General features: G+C 41.1%; 1 long non-coding RNA gene across 1 annotated transcript; it reads right to left on the minus strand.

Annotated features, from left to right (window-relative positions):
• Window positions 1-1,014: 1,014 nt before the first annotated feature.
• LOC120236023 lies at window positions 1,015-11,688 on the minus strand. The gene is made up of 2 exons (XR_005529562.1): window positions 11,525-11,688; window positions 1,015-1,126 (listed from the first exon to the last, which is right to left on the minus strand). It is a non-coding gene; the product is annotated as an uncharacterized LOC120236023 (long non-coding RNA).
• Between the last annotated feature and the right edge of the window lie 114 nt (window positions 11,689-11,802).

An 11,802-nucleotide genomic window follows, 5' to 3' on the forward strand; every position in this document is an offset into this window, starting at 1 on the left:
ATGATCCAAGGGTTGTGAGCATGGAGCCTGTTTAAGATTCTCTCTCTCTCTCTCTCTCTCTCTCTCTCTCTCCCTCTGCCCTTTTCCCCTGCTCATGTGCTCTCTCTCTCTCTCTAAAAAACAAAAATCAAAACAGGAAAAAAACAAGACACTCAGTCATCTTTATGTCTCTGAAGTGATTTTAGGAACTGAGGACAAGAGACAAAATGTTATGACCAAAGATGTTCCCATTGTTCTTATTGCTCAGGAAATAACAAGGGTTTGAAGGGCTATGCGCCAGGTGCCACAGATGCGCCTGGCCACAAAGACCAAATATATGAGAAATAGATTTCAATCATCTAAATGGCCAAACAAATATTTTATATAAATCACAATATCACACATATTTTCCTTCTTTCATCTCTTTGTGCTGGGTCTTGATAATTCTCTCACATTTATCCTTTCTCTCTTCAGTGGCATCTAATGTCACTTATTTTTTTCACTAAGATTTTCTGATTATTATTGCAATGATATATTTTTCATGCTGATATTAGAAACTGATGTCCACTCTGAAGTCAGTCCTGTCCACTGAGTTTTTTATTTCAATGACTATATTTTTAATTCTGGGTTGTTTTTTTTGTTGCTGTTGCTTTGTTTTTTATTTTTGGCCATCTGTTCTTTATTATCTTGTACTTTTTTTTTTTTAGAATTTCAAGTACTTGTTTTATGTCTTTAATTAAATGAAATTATTGATGAAGCGTTTGTGTAAATATGCCTTTTGTTGTATCTGCTGACCATCCCTCATGTGAATTGTTTGCTCATGTGTTTTGTAATTTTGGATTGTGAGCTCATCTTCAGTGGGACTTTCCTTGTGGCCTGGGTTATGGTAGTGTTCCTACAGAGTGATAAACTCTACAGAGTGATAAACTCTGTATCTTTCTAACACCTCAGAGGTAACATCGACCTGAAACCAATTTAATTGTTAGCTGTGGGTTTCTACCTCACATAGTTCACATTATGGACTCAAAACCAGAGCAAGAGGTATGCACATGTTTCAATATCTCAAGAGAATTTTTTTCTTCAAACTCAGGTCCCAGTCAGAGACCTTGCCATTTCTTTATGATGATGGATAGTTGTTTAGTTCTATCTAGAAAGGCAAAAAAACACAAGCCCCTAACAGTTATCAAATTCAATAACAAATTCAACCCACACCCACCCCATTCCAGACTGCCATAGTGTCACCTCAAGTACTTACCTCTATTTTTTGCATCTGGACATTTCCTTTTCATAGTCTATGGTGTGGCTGTGCCATAATTTACCTAAGTGCTTATTTATTTATAGGTGTTTAGGTTGTTTTCTATTTTTTTTTACTCTAACAAAACAATATCACCATGAACATTCTCACAGGTATTGAGTATTATGGGTATTATTTAGTATCAATATCCCAGGTTGTATTAATTTTTTTTCCAGCAGCATTCCATAACACAAGGAAGTCAAGTCATTGAAATCACCCAAGTTGGGGTTTTTCTCCACAGGAAAGTGCAATAAAAAGATACCACAAGAGAATTTAGGACTGTGGTAAGAAAATCATTGAAATTATGAATCATAGATTCTAAAGTGGGTAAGGAGGAAAATAAAGATAACAGAGGAATCAGAATTAATAAAAAGAAAGATATAGTGGTTGTAGGCCCCCAGTGAAGGGGAGCAATTGAGTGCTTACACTGTAAGTTGAGGAAGTAGTGGTTAGAAAATAGAATGTCTGAGGCACCTGGGTGGCTCAGTCGGTTCAGCATCCAACTTTGACTTCGGCTCAGGTCATGATCTCTCGGGTTCATAAGTTCGAGCCCCACATCTGGCATGTACAAAGCCCACTTTAGATCCTCTGTCTCCCTCTCTCTGCCCTTCCCCCTCTTATGCACTCCCAAAAGTAAATAAATATTTTTAAAGAAAAAGAAGAAAATGGAATGTCTGAATACATGACTTCAGAGGTGGGATAATTCTTTGGCAATAGAAAAGACCAGATATGGCCATGGCTAAAGTAGAATGTAGGTGGTGAACTTTATTGATAAAGGAATCAAAGAAAGGAGGCCAGACCACTGAATGGGGTCATCTACATGGACACTGAAGTCACTCAAGACGATGGACTAAGACTTTGAGATAAGTGCAAAATTTTCATAGAAAAAATTATACAGGAGATCTGAAAGTAACAGTGTCAAGGAAATGGTAAGTAGCAAAAACGTCTAAGGAGCAAGCTATTTTTCTAATAGGAAGAGAAGAATAATGGCTTGAAGGGAGTCAGAAGGAACAAGGAAAATACAGCATATACCCCCTGAAGAACTGCAGAGTTTGATAAAAGGAGACATATGCAAGGGAAGCAGTGTCCTGAAGGAAAATCCAGATTACAGTTAAAGCCACGGGATTCAAGGGACAGGAAATAAACAGTCTAAGGAAACAGAAGATTTTCTAGTCATGTCACTGGACTTCCAAAGAATACAACTGATAGTTTTGTGAAGTATGCAAGGGCATGGGTGTTGGGCCAAAGGAGAAAAGTCAGAATATTATGGTGTTAAGAGTAGAGAAGAGAATTGGGGCACCTGAATAGTTCAGTCAATTAAGATCCTGACTTCAGCCCAGGTCATGATCTCACGGTTTGTGAGTTTTGAGCCCCACGCTGTGCTCTGTGCTGACAGCTCAGAGCCTGGAGCCTGCTTTGGATTCTCTCTCTCTCTCTCTCTCTCTCTCTCTCTCTGTTACTCTCTCTCAATCCCTCTCAAAAGTAAATAAATATTAAAAAAAATTTAAGAGTACAGAAGAGAATAGAGGACCAAAGGAGCTTATGATTTTGGTGATGATCAAAGAACCCAAGAATGATAAGCAGAGAGAATTGCTACATCAGACAAGAGGAAGGCAAAGGCAAAGGGTACAGTAGCCTCCTAAATAATCTGACATGCAGTTGGGCATCTCAGGTAGTGAGCAAAAAAGTCCAGATCTAATGATTAGGCACTCAAGAATTATTGGCTTCAGTCCTATGTTCCTGGCTCCAGGTAAGGGTCAGGCAACAAACAAGGGACCCCAGGGACCAAAAGGAAAACTACACTGTAAAGTCCTGTTCTGAAGCACCCCTTTAAGATCCTGTCCAGAAACATGGGAGATGGTCATGTTGACTGACAGTGCTCTGTGTTATTTTGTACACCCACCTGCATGCCCCCTACATCCCAAATTTTGGTTCCAGTTTCAATCACACCTGCTTTGTCACCCACTGCCTGTCCATATAGCCCCCTATCTGGCCTAAAGTGTCTTTATTGGTCATGGACATACTATCTCTGATTACCTGTTATACATGGAGTGATATAAATTATGTGAAAGAGCTTTGGAAAATGTAGTAAGTTAAATAACTGGAGGTACTGTGACTTTTTCTCACTTTGCCCACTCCTGCTTCAGATCCGTTCTCTTGATCCCAAACCCCTTACTGTGTCATAGCCCTTTGATCCATTTTTGCCTAGTGAGGGGAAAAGCTACATGTTATCCCACGGAACACAGACTAATACTACAGTCCCATTTCTTCTCTCTGCTATTTCCTGTGATCACTCTCCAATGTAGCAACTGGGGTTATTTCCCTGACTGGTGAGCATGCGGACTTGCCCAAAGGGAGAAGCACACACATTTCATAATGGGCATGGAGGCATGGGATGATGTGATGACTGGTTTGGGAGATAAATGCTGGGGTAGGTCTGAGCTTATGCCCAGTTGCTCATCTTGCCAAGATGAGTAACTAGAGAAATGCCATTTGGAAAAATGACAAGAAAGCTGCCCCTGATTTCTTTTTATTTATTTATTTATTTATTTATTTATTTATTTATTTATTTTTTACAAATAGTTTATTGTCAAATTAGTTTCTACATAACACTCAGTGCTCANTGAGCAGGGGAGGGTCAGAGAGAGAGGGAGTCACAGACTGAAACAGGCTCCAGGCTCTGAGCTGGCAGTCAGCACAGAGCCCGATGCGGGGCTCGAACCCACGAACCGTGAGATCATGACCCAAGTGAAAGTCCGACTCTTAACCGACTAAGCCACCCAGGCGCCCTCAAAGGCAAGACATTTTTATTTATTTTTTTATTTTTTATTTTTTTTTATTTATTTTTTACAAATAGTTTATTGTCAAATTAGTTTCTACATAACACTCAGTGCTCATCCCCAAAGTGCCCTCCTTCATGCCCATCCCCCCCTCCCCCCCACATCCATCAGTCCTCAGTTTTTGTGCCCCTGATTTCTTCATCTCAGCCCCAGCCTACACCTTTCCTCTCTGTCCCCTTATGCTCTTGTTTTCCAGCCCATCTTCCTCCCCTGTCTCCTCACCCTTTTGGCTCTCAGACTGCTCCCCAGTGCCGTCCACCTCCCTCAGCTTCCTGCCCTACCTCTTTCCCACCTCTGACTAGTGTCATCCCTTCTTGCCACCCTACCTTATGGGTTTCCCTACCCAGCTCTTCCTCTTCCTTCCTGGCCACCCCTTCACCGCTCTGTTCATCTCGCTCCTCTTTCCTGTTACCCCTTTGTCTTGGCTCCTCCTCCCCCTCCTAGCCCTTCTTTCTAGATCCTTGGAGTTGGGTTCCCACCAGCACCCCAGCCAGCCCCAAGCAGACCTCTGTGATTCACAAATCTCATCCTGGAGGAATGGTTTCCCAGAAAGTGGGACGGTTCTGGTACAGTCCAGAGTTGCCAGGACTGTGGATTCCCAGGAGCCTGACCTGGTGAACATTGGGAATTTGAGAGAATGGCCAGCCAACATTCATCTTGGAGGGTAAACTTGGTTATTTGCAGGACCTCTTTTCCATGATGGTGTTTTCAGCCATAACCTGATCATCTTACTACTATCTGTATTTTGCCTTCATCCTTGTCAACACTCTTCAGGTGCCAGAGACACTTTTAACAAGATCCTTTTTCTAGAGAATCTGTTCCTTTCCTCTCTTATCTGATCAGCCAGCCTGCGTGAGTTTTTACATTTGTAACTGGCTTCTCCATAGACTTGGTCTGTGACCACGGAGCAAACCACAAGATCAGTGTAGAGAAGAGTGAGTGCAAAATGTCTAATCGGATCTCTAGGAGGTAAGTCCTATTGATCTGCCCTGGATTAGAGTGAGTGTAAGAATGGGTGACCCTAAGAACTCACACACAGAACACAAGGCCCCTATTATGGATATATGGGGGGGGGGGGGTTAAGGTTTTTTTGGTCTGGCTTCTCCAAAGTTCTATTTCTCCACATCCTAGGATTGTAGAAGCTTGTCAGAGATTTTTTGCCTTTGAGAAATGCCTCCTGCAAGATGATGGGTGTGTGTCAAGGAGCAGGGTTCCATTGTGTTCTCACTCAAACTCTGAAGGCTGAACCTCTATACCCCAGAATATGGCAGGTAGCAGAGACTTGAAGGCAAGGACTCATCCAGATCCCACCCAGATGATAGCATCAGATGAACAGATGATGTTTTCTTAAAAGTGTTCTTCTCAAACTCATCATAGATTCAGTGCACTCTCAACCAAACTCCTAACACATATTTTAGGGAACTTGACAAGCTGATTATAACTTGGATGGACAGGCAAAAGGGCCAAAAATAGCCAAGACTCTCTTAAGAACCGGTAGGAACAATTTTCCAGATATCAGGACTTAACACAAAAATAGTAATTAAGATAGTAGAGTAGTAGTGCAAGCATAGATAAATAGATAAGTGACATACAAGAGTCCAAAAACAGGTTTACACATATTTGGATGCTTAATTTAAGACAAAAGTGTCGGCAGAACAAGGGGGATAGGACTATTGAAAAAATAAATTGATTCTTAGTCTCTTGGTTAGTCATGGGAAAAAACTAAGCTAGATCCCTATCACATACTACACTCAAAAATCGGTTTCAGGTAAAACATCCATCTAAATATGAAAGAGTAAAAATAAATCATGTAGAATCACTCTGTCATACATGGCCATTGAACACATGAGATATGCTATTAAGTATGAAATGTGTACTGGATTTTAAACACTTAGTATGAAAGAACAATAAAACACCTCAATAGTTTTTGTATTAAAATGTTCACATGATAGTTTGGATTTACTGGACTAAATAAAACATCTTTCAAATTAATTGAATTCTTTTGCTTTATTTTTTTTTAAAATTTAATGTTTCTTTATTCTTGAGAGACAGAGAGAAACAGAGTGAGCAGGGGAGGGACAGAGAGAGAGGGAGACACAGAATCTGAAGAGGGGTCCAGGCTCTGAGCTATCAGCACAGAGTCCAATATGGGACTTGAACCCATGAACTATGAGATCATGACCTGAGCCAAAGTCTGACACTTAACCAACTAAGCTACCCAGGTGCCCCTCTTTTTGCTCTTTTAATTAGATACTAGGAAATTTTTAATTACTTGTGTGGCTTGCCTCAAATTTTTATTGGACAGTCCTGATTTGAAGGTTATATAAGAAAATATCTGCACAACACCAAGTAGAAAAAAGTCTCAAATGACATCGAGAAAGCACTAATCATAACGGGAAAAATGTATGTGTTTGACCATACTTAAATTTTAAGAAGATACTATAAAGTGTCTTTCAAGTTATCAAAACAACATCATTAAGACACTAAAAAGGTGAACCGTACAGTGGGAAAAGAATTTGCAGAACATACAACTCCCAAAAGGCTAAATCATTAATACATAAGGACATCCAACAAACTGATAAAGACAAATAATCCAAAAGAAAAATAGAAAGAGATATGTAACAGAAACTTCATAAAAGAGGATATCCAAATGACCAATAAACATACCAGAAAAGTTGGCCAACCTCATTAGTTGGTAGAAAGATGCAAATTAAAACCATAATGGGATGGACACCCAAGTATATGGCCAACAAAATGGTGGCACATGTGCCCCAAGAGACATCTATTAAAAATGTGCACACAGCATTATTTGTAAGAGTCCATACTGAAACAGCCCAATGTCCATCAGGAATAGAATAAAGAAATTGTGGTATAGTCACAAAACTGAACAGTACACAGCAATGAAACCACAGCTATACGCAACAGCATAGGTGAATCTCACAAACATAATGTTGAGTCAAAGGACTCAAACACAAAGACATGCGTACCGTATGATTCCATTTACATAATGTGAAAAACAGGCCAAGTAATCTTTGGTGTTCCAAGTCAGGATAATGGTTACCTTTAAGAAGAATGGGGAAGACAGTGTTCGGGGCAGGGGTGTGTGTAAGAGAGACCTCTGAGGTGCTGTTAGTGTTCTAGTGTCACCTTCTGTGATGCTTACATGTATGCACTTTTTGCTTAATCAGTATGAGCTTCCCCTTTTGGAGGAAAGCACTCTGGCGTGTATATGCGATGCTTAGACAATGCAAGTTTTTGTTTTTATTTTTAAACATGAGTGCTTATTGAGAATCCCCAACTTATAACTGAGTTCTGATGTTGTGGCATCAGGCAAGAGGTGCAAGGGGCTCCCACAAAGGACCCAGAGCTCTCCCCTTTTACCTTTTCTCCCCATCTGCCAAATGTAGAGAAGAGATCATATAGTCTTTCTCTTTTATTTGTTAATATGGTAAATTGATATTTCCAAATACTAAACCAACATTACATCTGACTTCAACAAACCCCAGTTGGCTATGGTATATCATTCTTTTCATATAGTGTTGGATCAAATTTCTAAGTTAAGGATTTTTACATCTATGCTCACAAGGGTTATTTATGCTTAGTCTTCTTTTTTGTAATAATTTGTTTGGTTTCAGTGTTGATGTAATGTTGATCTCAAAATGAGTTAGGAAATGGGGGGCCTAGCTGACTCTGTCAGTGGAGCATGCAACTCTTGATCTCAGGGTCATGAGTTCAAGCCCCACATTGGAGAGTTGTAGAGCTTACTTAAAAATTTTAATTAAAAAATAAAAATAACACAAAAAAGAATGAGTTGGGAAATGCTTCTTTCACTTCTGTTTTATGAGTTTGGGTAGAATTGGTAATTTCTACATATGTTTGACAGATTGACCAGAGAAGCCATCTGGGCCATGTGGGAGATTTTTCAATTACAAACTGAATTTTTAAAAATAGATATAAAGTGATGCAGATTTTTCTATTTCTTTTCTTTTCCTTTTTTTCTATCTTTGTCAGTTCTGGAAATCTATGCCTTCACAGAAATTACCCACTTCATCTAAGCTTTCAGGTTTCTGTTTGTTGCTTTTTCTTCTGGCTCTGGGTCACATTTTCCTACTTCTTAACTGTCTGCTTTTCTAATAGTTTTCCATTGGTGCTATCCTTTAGGGATGTTACATTGTTGAGTGCTGGATTTTGTTGTCTTTTTTTTTTTTAAAGTTTTATTTACTTATTTTCGCCCATCCCTGCCTGAGAGGGCTACCTCAAGTTTTATTTACTTATTTTGAGAGAGAGAGAGAGAGCATGAGCAAGGGAGGGTAAGAAAGAGGAAGAGAGAGAATCCCAAGCAGGCTCCATTCTCAGTGTGGAGCCCCTATGCAGGGCTTGAACTCACGAACCTTGAGATCATGACCTGGCCCCAAATCAAGAGTCAGATGCTTAAACAACTGAGCCATGCAGGTGCTCCTGTTGTTTTCTTTAAAAAGTGTTGGAAATCTTTCCGGCAGGCCACTTGGCCACATGTGGATCCAGGACCCACTTGATACTTTCAGAGCTTTTCTGTGAGCTTTGTTGGGGAAAGTCTAGACCATCCTTTTCTCTAAGGCTAGCTTAGTCCTGTGAATAAAGTGTAAACTTTCAGGGGCCTCTACCCAGCACCTTCAACTAGGACTCTCTACCCTGTATGGCCACAACTCACTTTTCTCTCCATCCTGTATGAGCTCTGGGAGGTGCTGGGCTCACAGCTCCCCAGTCATTCTTTCACCGAGTTTCGCCCTTCTTAGTATCAGGCAAGACTCAAGGGGTTTCCATGCACATTTCTGGCTTTCCCTCCCTCTGTCCCCCTCACCTCCCTCCAATTAACTGCTCCACAATTGTCAGCTGCCTGGCACTCCTGAACTTCAATCTGTGTCTCCCCAGCCAGGCAGTACCACCTGCTCAGCTTGGGTTTCCCTTCCCTGCGTATTTCAGAAAGTGTCTCCAGAGAGAAGCGTGGAGCGACTGTAGGGTTCATCTCACTTGTCTCTCTTCTCTCGGGGACTCCCAGTGCCACTGGGACCCAAGGGTCTGCATTTTGCCTAATTGTTTGCAGCAGGAGAGAGCAAGTGCAGAAGAAGTCTTGTTTTCTTTTTTTACCGTATTTTGCCTCTCCAATCTCCTACATTCACTCTGTACCACGTAGACTTTGTCTTACACCATTTAGAGTCGGTCTGTTTGTAGTTTTAAGTAATATTATATTTTAAACCTTAGCCTTTGATAGTTTTTCAACGAACACTGTTTTAAGGTCCGCCCTTACTGCTGCAGTGATCTAATCTGTGGTTCTAACTGCTGTATAGCAGCTCACCAGCATACAACGTATAGCTCTTTATTTGTTAAGACATTTTATATGATAGGGATATCTATTTTTACTTTTTAATTATTTTCTTCATGAAAGTTTCATGCACTCTTTGTTAGGTTAACTCCTAGATAATTCAGTTTGTTGCTAATGTGAATGCTATTTTCTCTTACATTTTTCTAGTTGATTTCCGTGACCTAGGTCTCTGCATCTGCTCCCAATTGAGAGGTAACACAGAGATTTTGAGAAAAATCTGCAACCTCAGGCATTGGATGAGAAGCTAGAGGGCCAGACCATTATATTTTTCAACTCTCCAGTTTTTTCAATACATAGTTGGGGAGTTTAGAAGCATACTAATGGCTTGGAATGGCCCAAGGTAAGCAGAAGCTAGCCCCAGACAGTCACTGAGATAGCCTGGGCTGGGCTGGGCTGTGATGTACTCAGAATCCACATCAGGGCACCTGGGAAACATAATAATGTGGGGCTGGAGTGGAGAGGAGATGAAGCTACAGTGACTCCCACCTCTCCTCCTTCTGAGCCTCCTCTAGCCCTAGCCCTGTATGGAGGAAGGGATGCTGGGCTACTAGGCCCAAGCTGAAGAAAGGTCAGTTTAGCGGGGGACAAATACTTCTGGAATGATGGTTCATTTCTACTTAGGCTTAGGAAGGTAGTGAAAACTTTATTTTTTTAAATTATTTATTTATTTTGAGAGACACAGAGACAGTGCAAGTAGGGGAGGGGCAGAGAGAGAGGGAGACAGAGAATCCTAAGCAGGCTCCACGCTGTCAGAGCAAAGCCGACGTGGGGCTCAAACACATAAAACCGTGAGATCATGACCAGAGCCAAAACCAAAACTCGGATGCTTAATCAACTGAGCCACCCAGGTACCCTGATAGTAAAAACTTTAGGAGGTTTGAGCCTTTGCTAGACAAAGGGACTCAGGGGTGCCTGGGTAGCTCAGTTGGTTAAGCGTTCGACTTCGCCTCAGGTCATGATCTCACAGTTTGTTAGTTGGAGCTCCCCATCAGACAGCTCAGAACCTGGAACCTGCTTCGGATTCTGTGTCTCCTTCTCTCTGCCCCTCCCCTGCTCGTTCTCTCTCTCTCTCTCTCTCTCGTTCTCTCTCTCTCTCTCTCTCTCTCTCAAATAAGTAAACATTTTAAAAAGAAAAGAAAAGAAAAAAGGACCTAGTATGACTCACAATGACAAGTAACAAAGGCACTTCTTTAACTCAGCCATGGTATGATAAAATCTGTTTGCGTTTCTTTATCATGTAAGGGTTTATGTAATGATGTAAGCAGAAGATCACAGTCCTAACTGATCAGACATCCAATCAGGTAGCAAACATTTACCAAACACCTAGATCTGTCCATACTCTGCCAGGTACTGACAATGCAGAGATGGCCCAGATACATTTCTTGTTCTCGAGTAACTTACCCATAAACAAAGAAGTTTAGTATTCTGGGAACTATAGATTGGGAGTAGAACATGGCACAGGAAAAAATTGGACTAGGGGCTACAGAGTCCTGAAAGGGTTTTGAAAGAAGATTACATGTGAATTCATGATAAACAGGTGTTCCCCAGACAGACAAGGGGGAAAGAGCCTTCCAGGCCAAGGAGAAGGAGCATCAAGAGCTAAAACAAGCAGCCATTAAGTAGCTGGCAGAGTTCAGGAAACTGTTGGTATGTCCATATAACTGACATGTTCAACACTGGGTCCCAGACCTAAACACATCCTGGACCACACTGTGTCCTAAATGAATGAATGGATAGATAAATGCATGAAGCACTTAGTCGAAAAGTGCATGGGCTGACAAACTGTATTATCCCAGGTATCTAGAGTTGTCAAATTCATACAAAGAGAAAGTAAAACAGTAGTTGCCAGAGGCTAGGGGTAGGGGGACATGGGGAGTTGTTTAATGGCTGTAAAATAATTCTGGAAATCAGTGCTGCATAATGTGAATCCCTAAACTATTTAACACTAAACTATATCCTTAAAAATGCTTCCGATGGTAAATTTTATGTTATGTTTATCACAATTAAATGTTTTAACGAAATAAACTATAAAGCTCCCAAGTTACTTACATTAGGAAAGAGTTCTTCTTATCTCTATCATATGGGTGATAAGGACCAGAATAACTTGTCAGATTTGAAACTTCCTCTGTTTTGTGAGATAGACCTTGAGAGTTTCAATTCTAGGAGCTGGGGAAGGTGAATTGAACTTCGGAGTTCTTCGGGAGCAAGTGGGATAAGGAATAAGGTTCTGGGGGGAATGGGCGGGCTGGAGGGAGTCAGAAGGAGGGGAAGCTGTTGCCAGGAGACGGCGTGGGACGCCGTTGCCAGGACACGGCAGTCGCCCTGCA

Source organism: Hyaena hyaena, unplaced genomic scaffold (genome assembly GCF_003009895.1).
Source record: "Hyaena hyaena isolate Hyena2069 unplaced genomic scaffold, ASM300989v1 scaffold_144, whole genome shotgun sequence".
NCBI classification, from domain to species: Eukaryota; Metazoa; Chordata; class Mammalia; order Carnivora; family Hyaenidae; genus Hyaena; species Hyaena hyaena.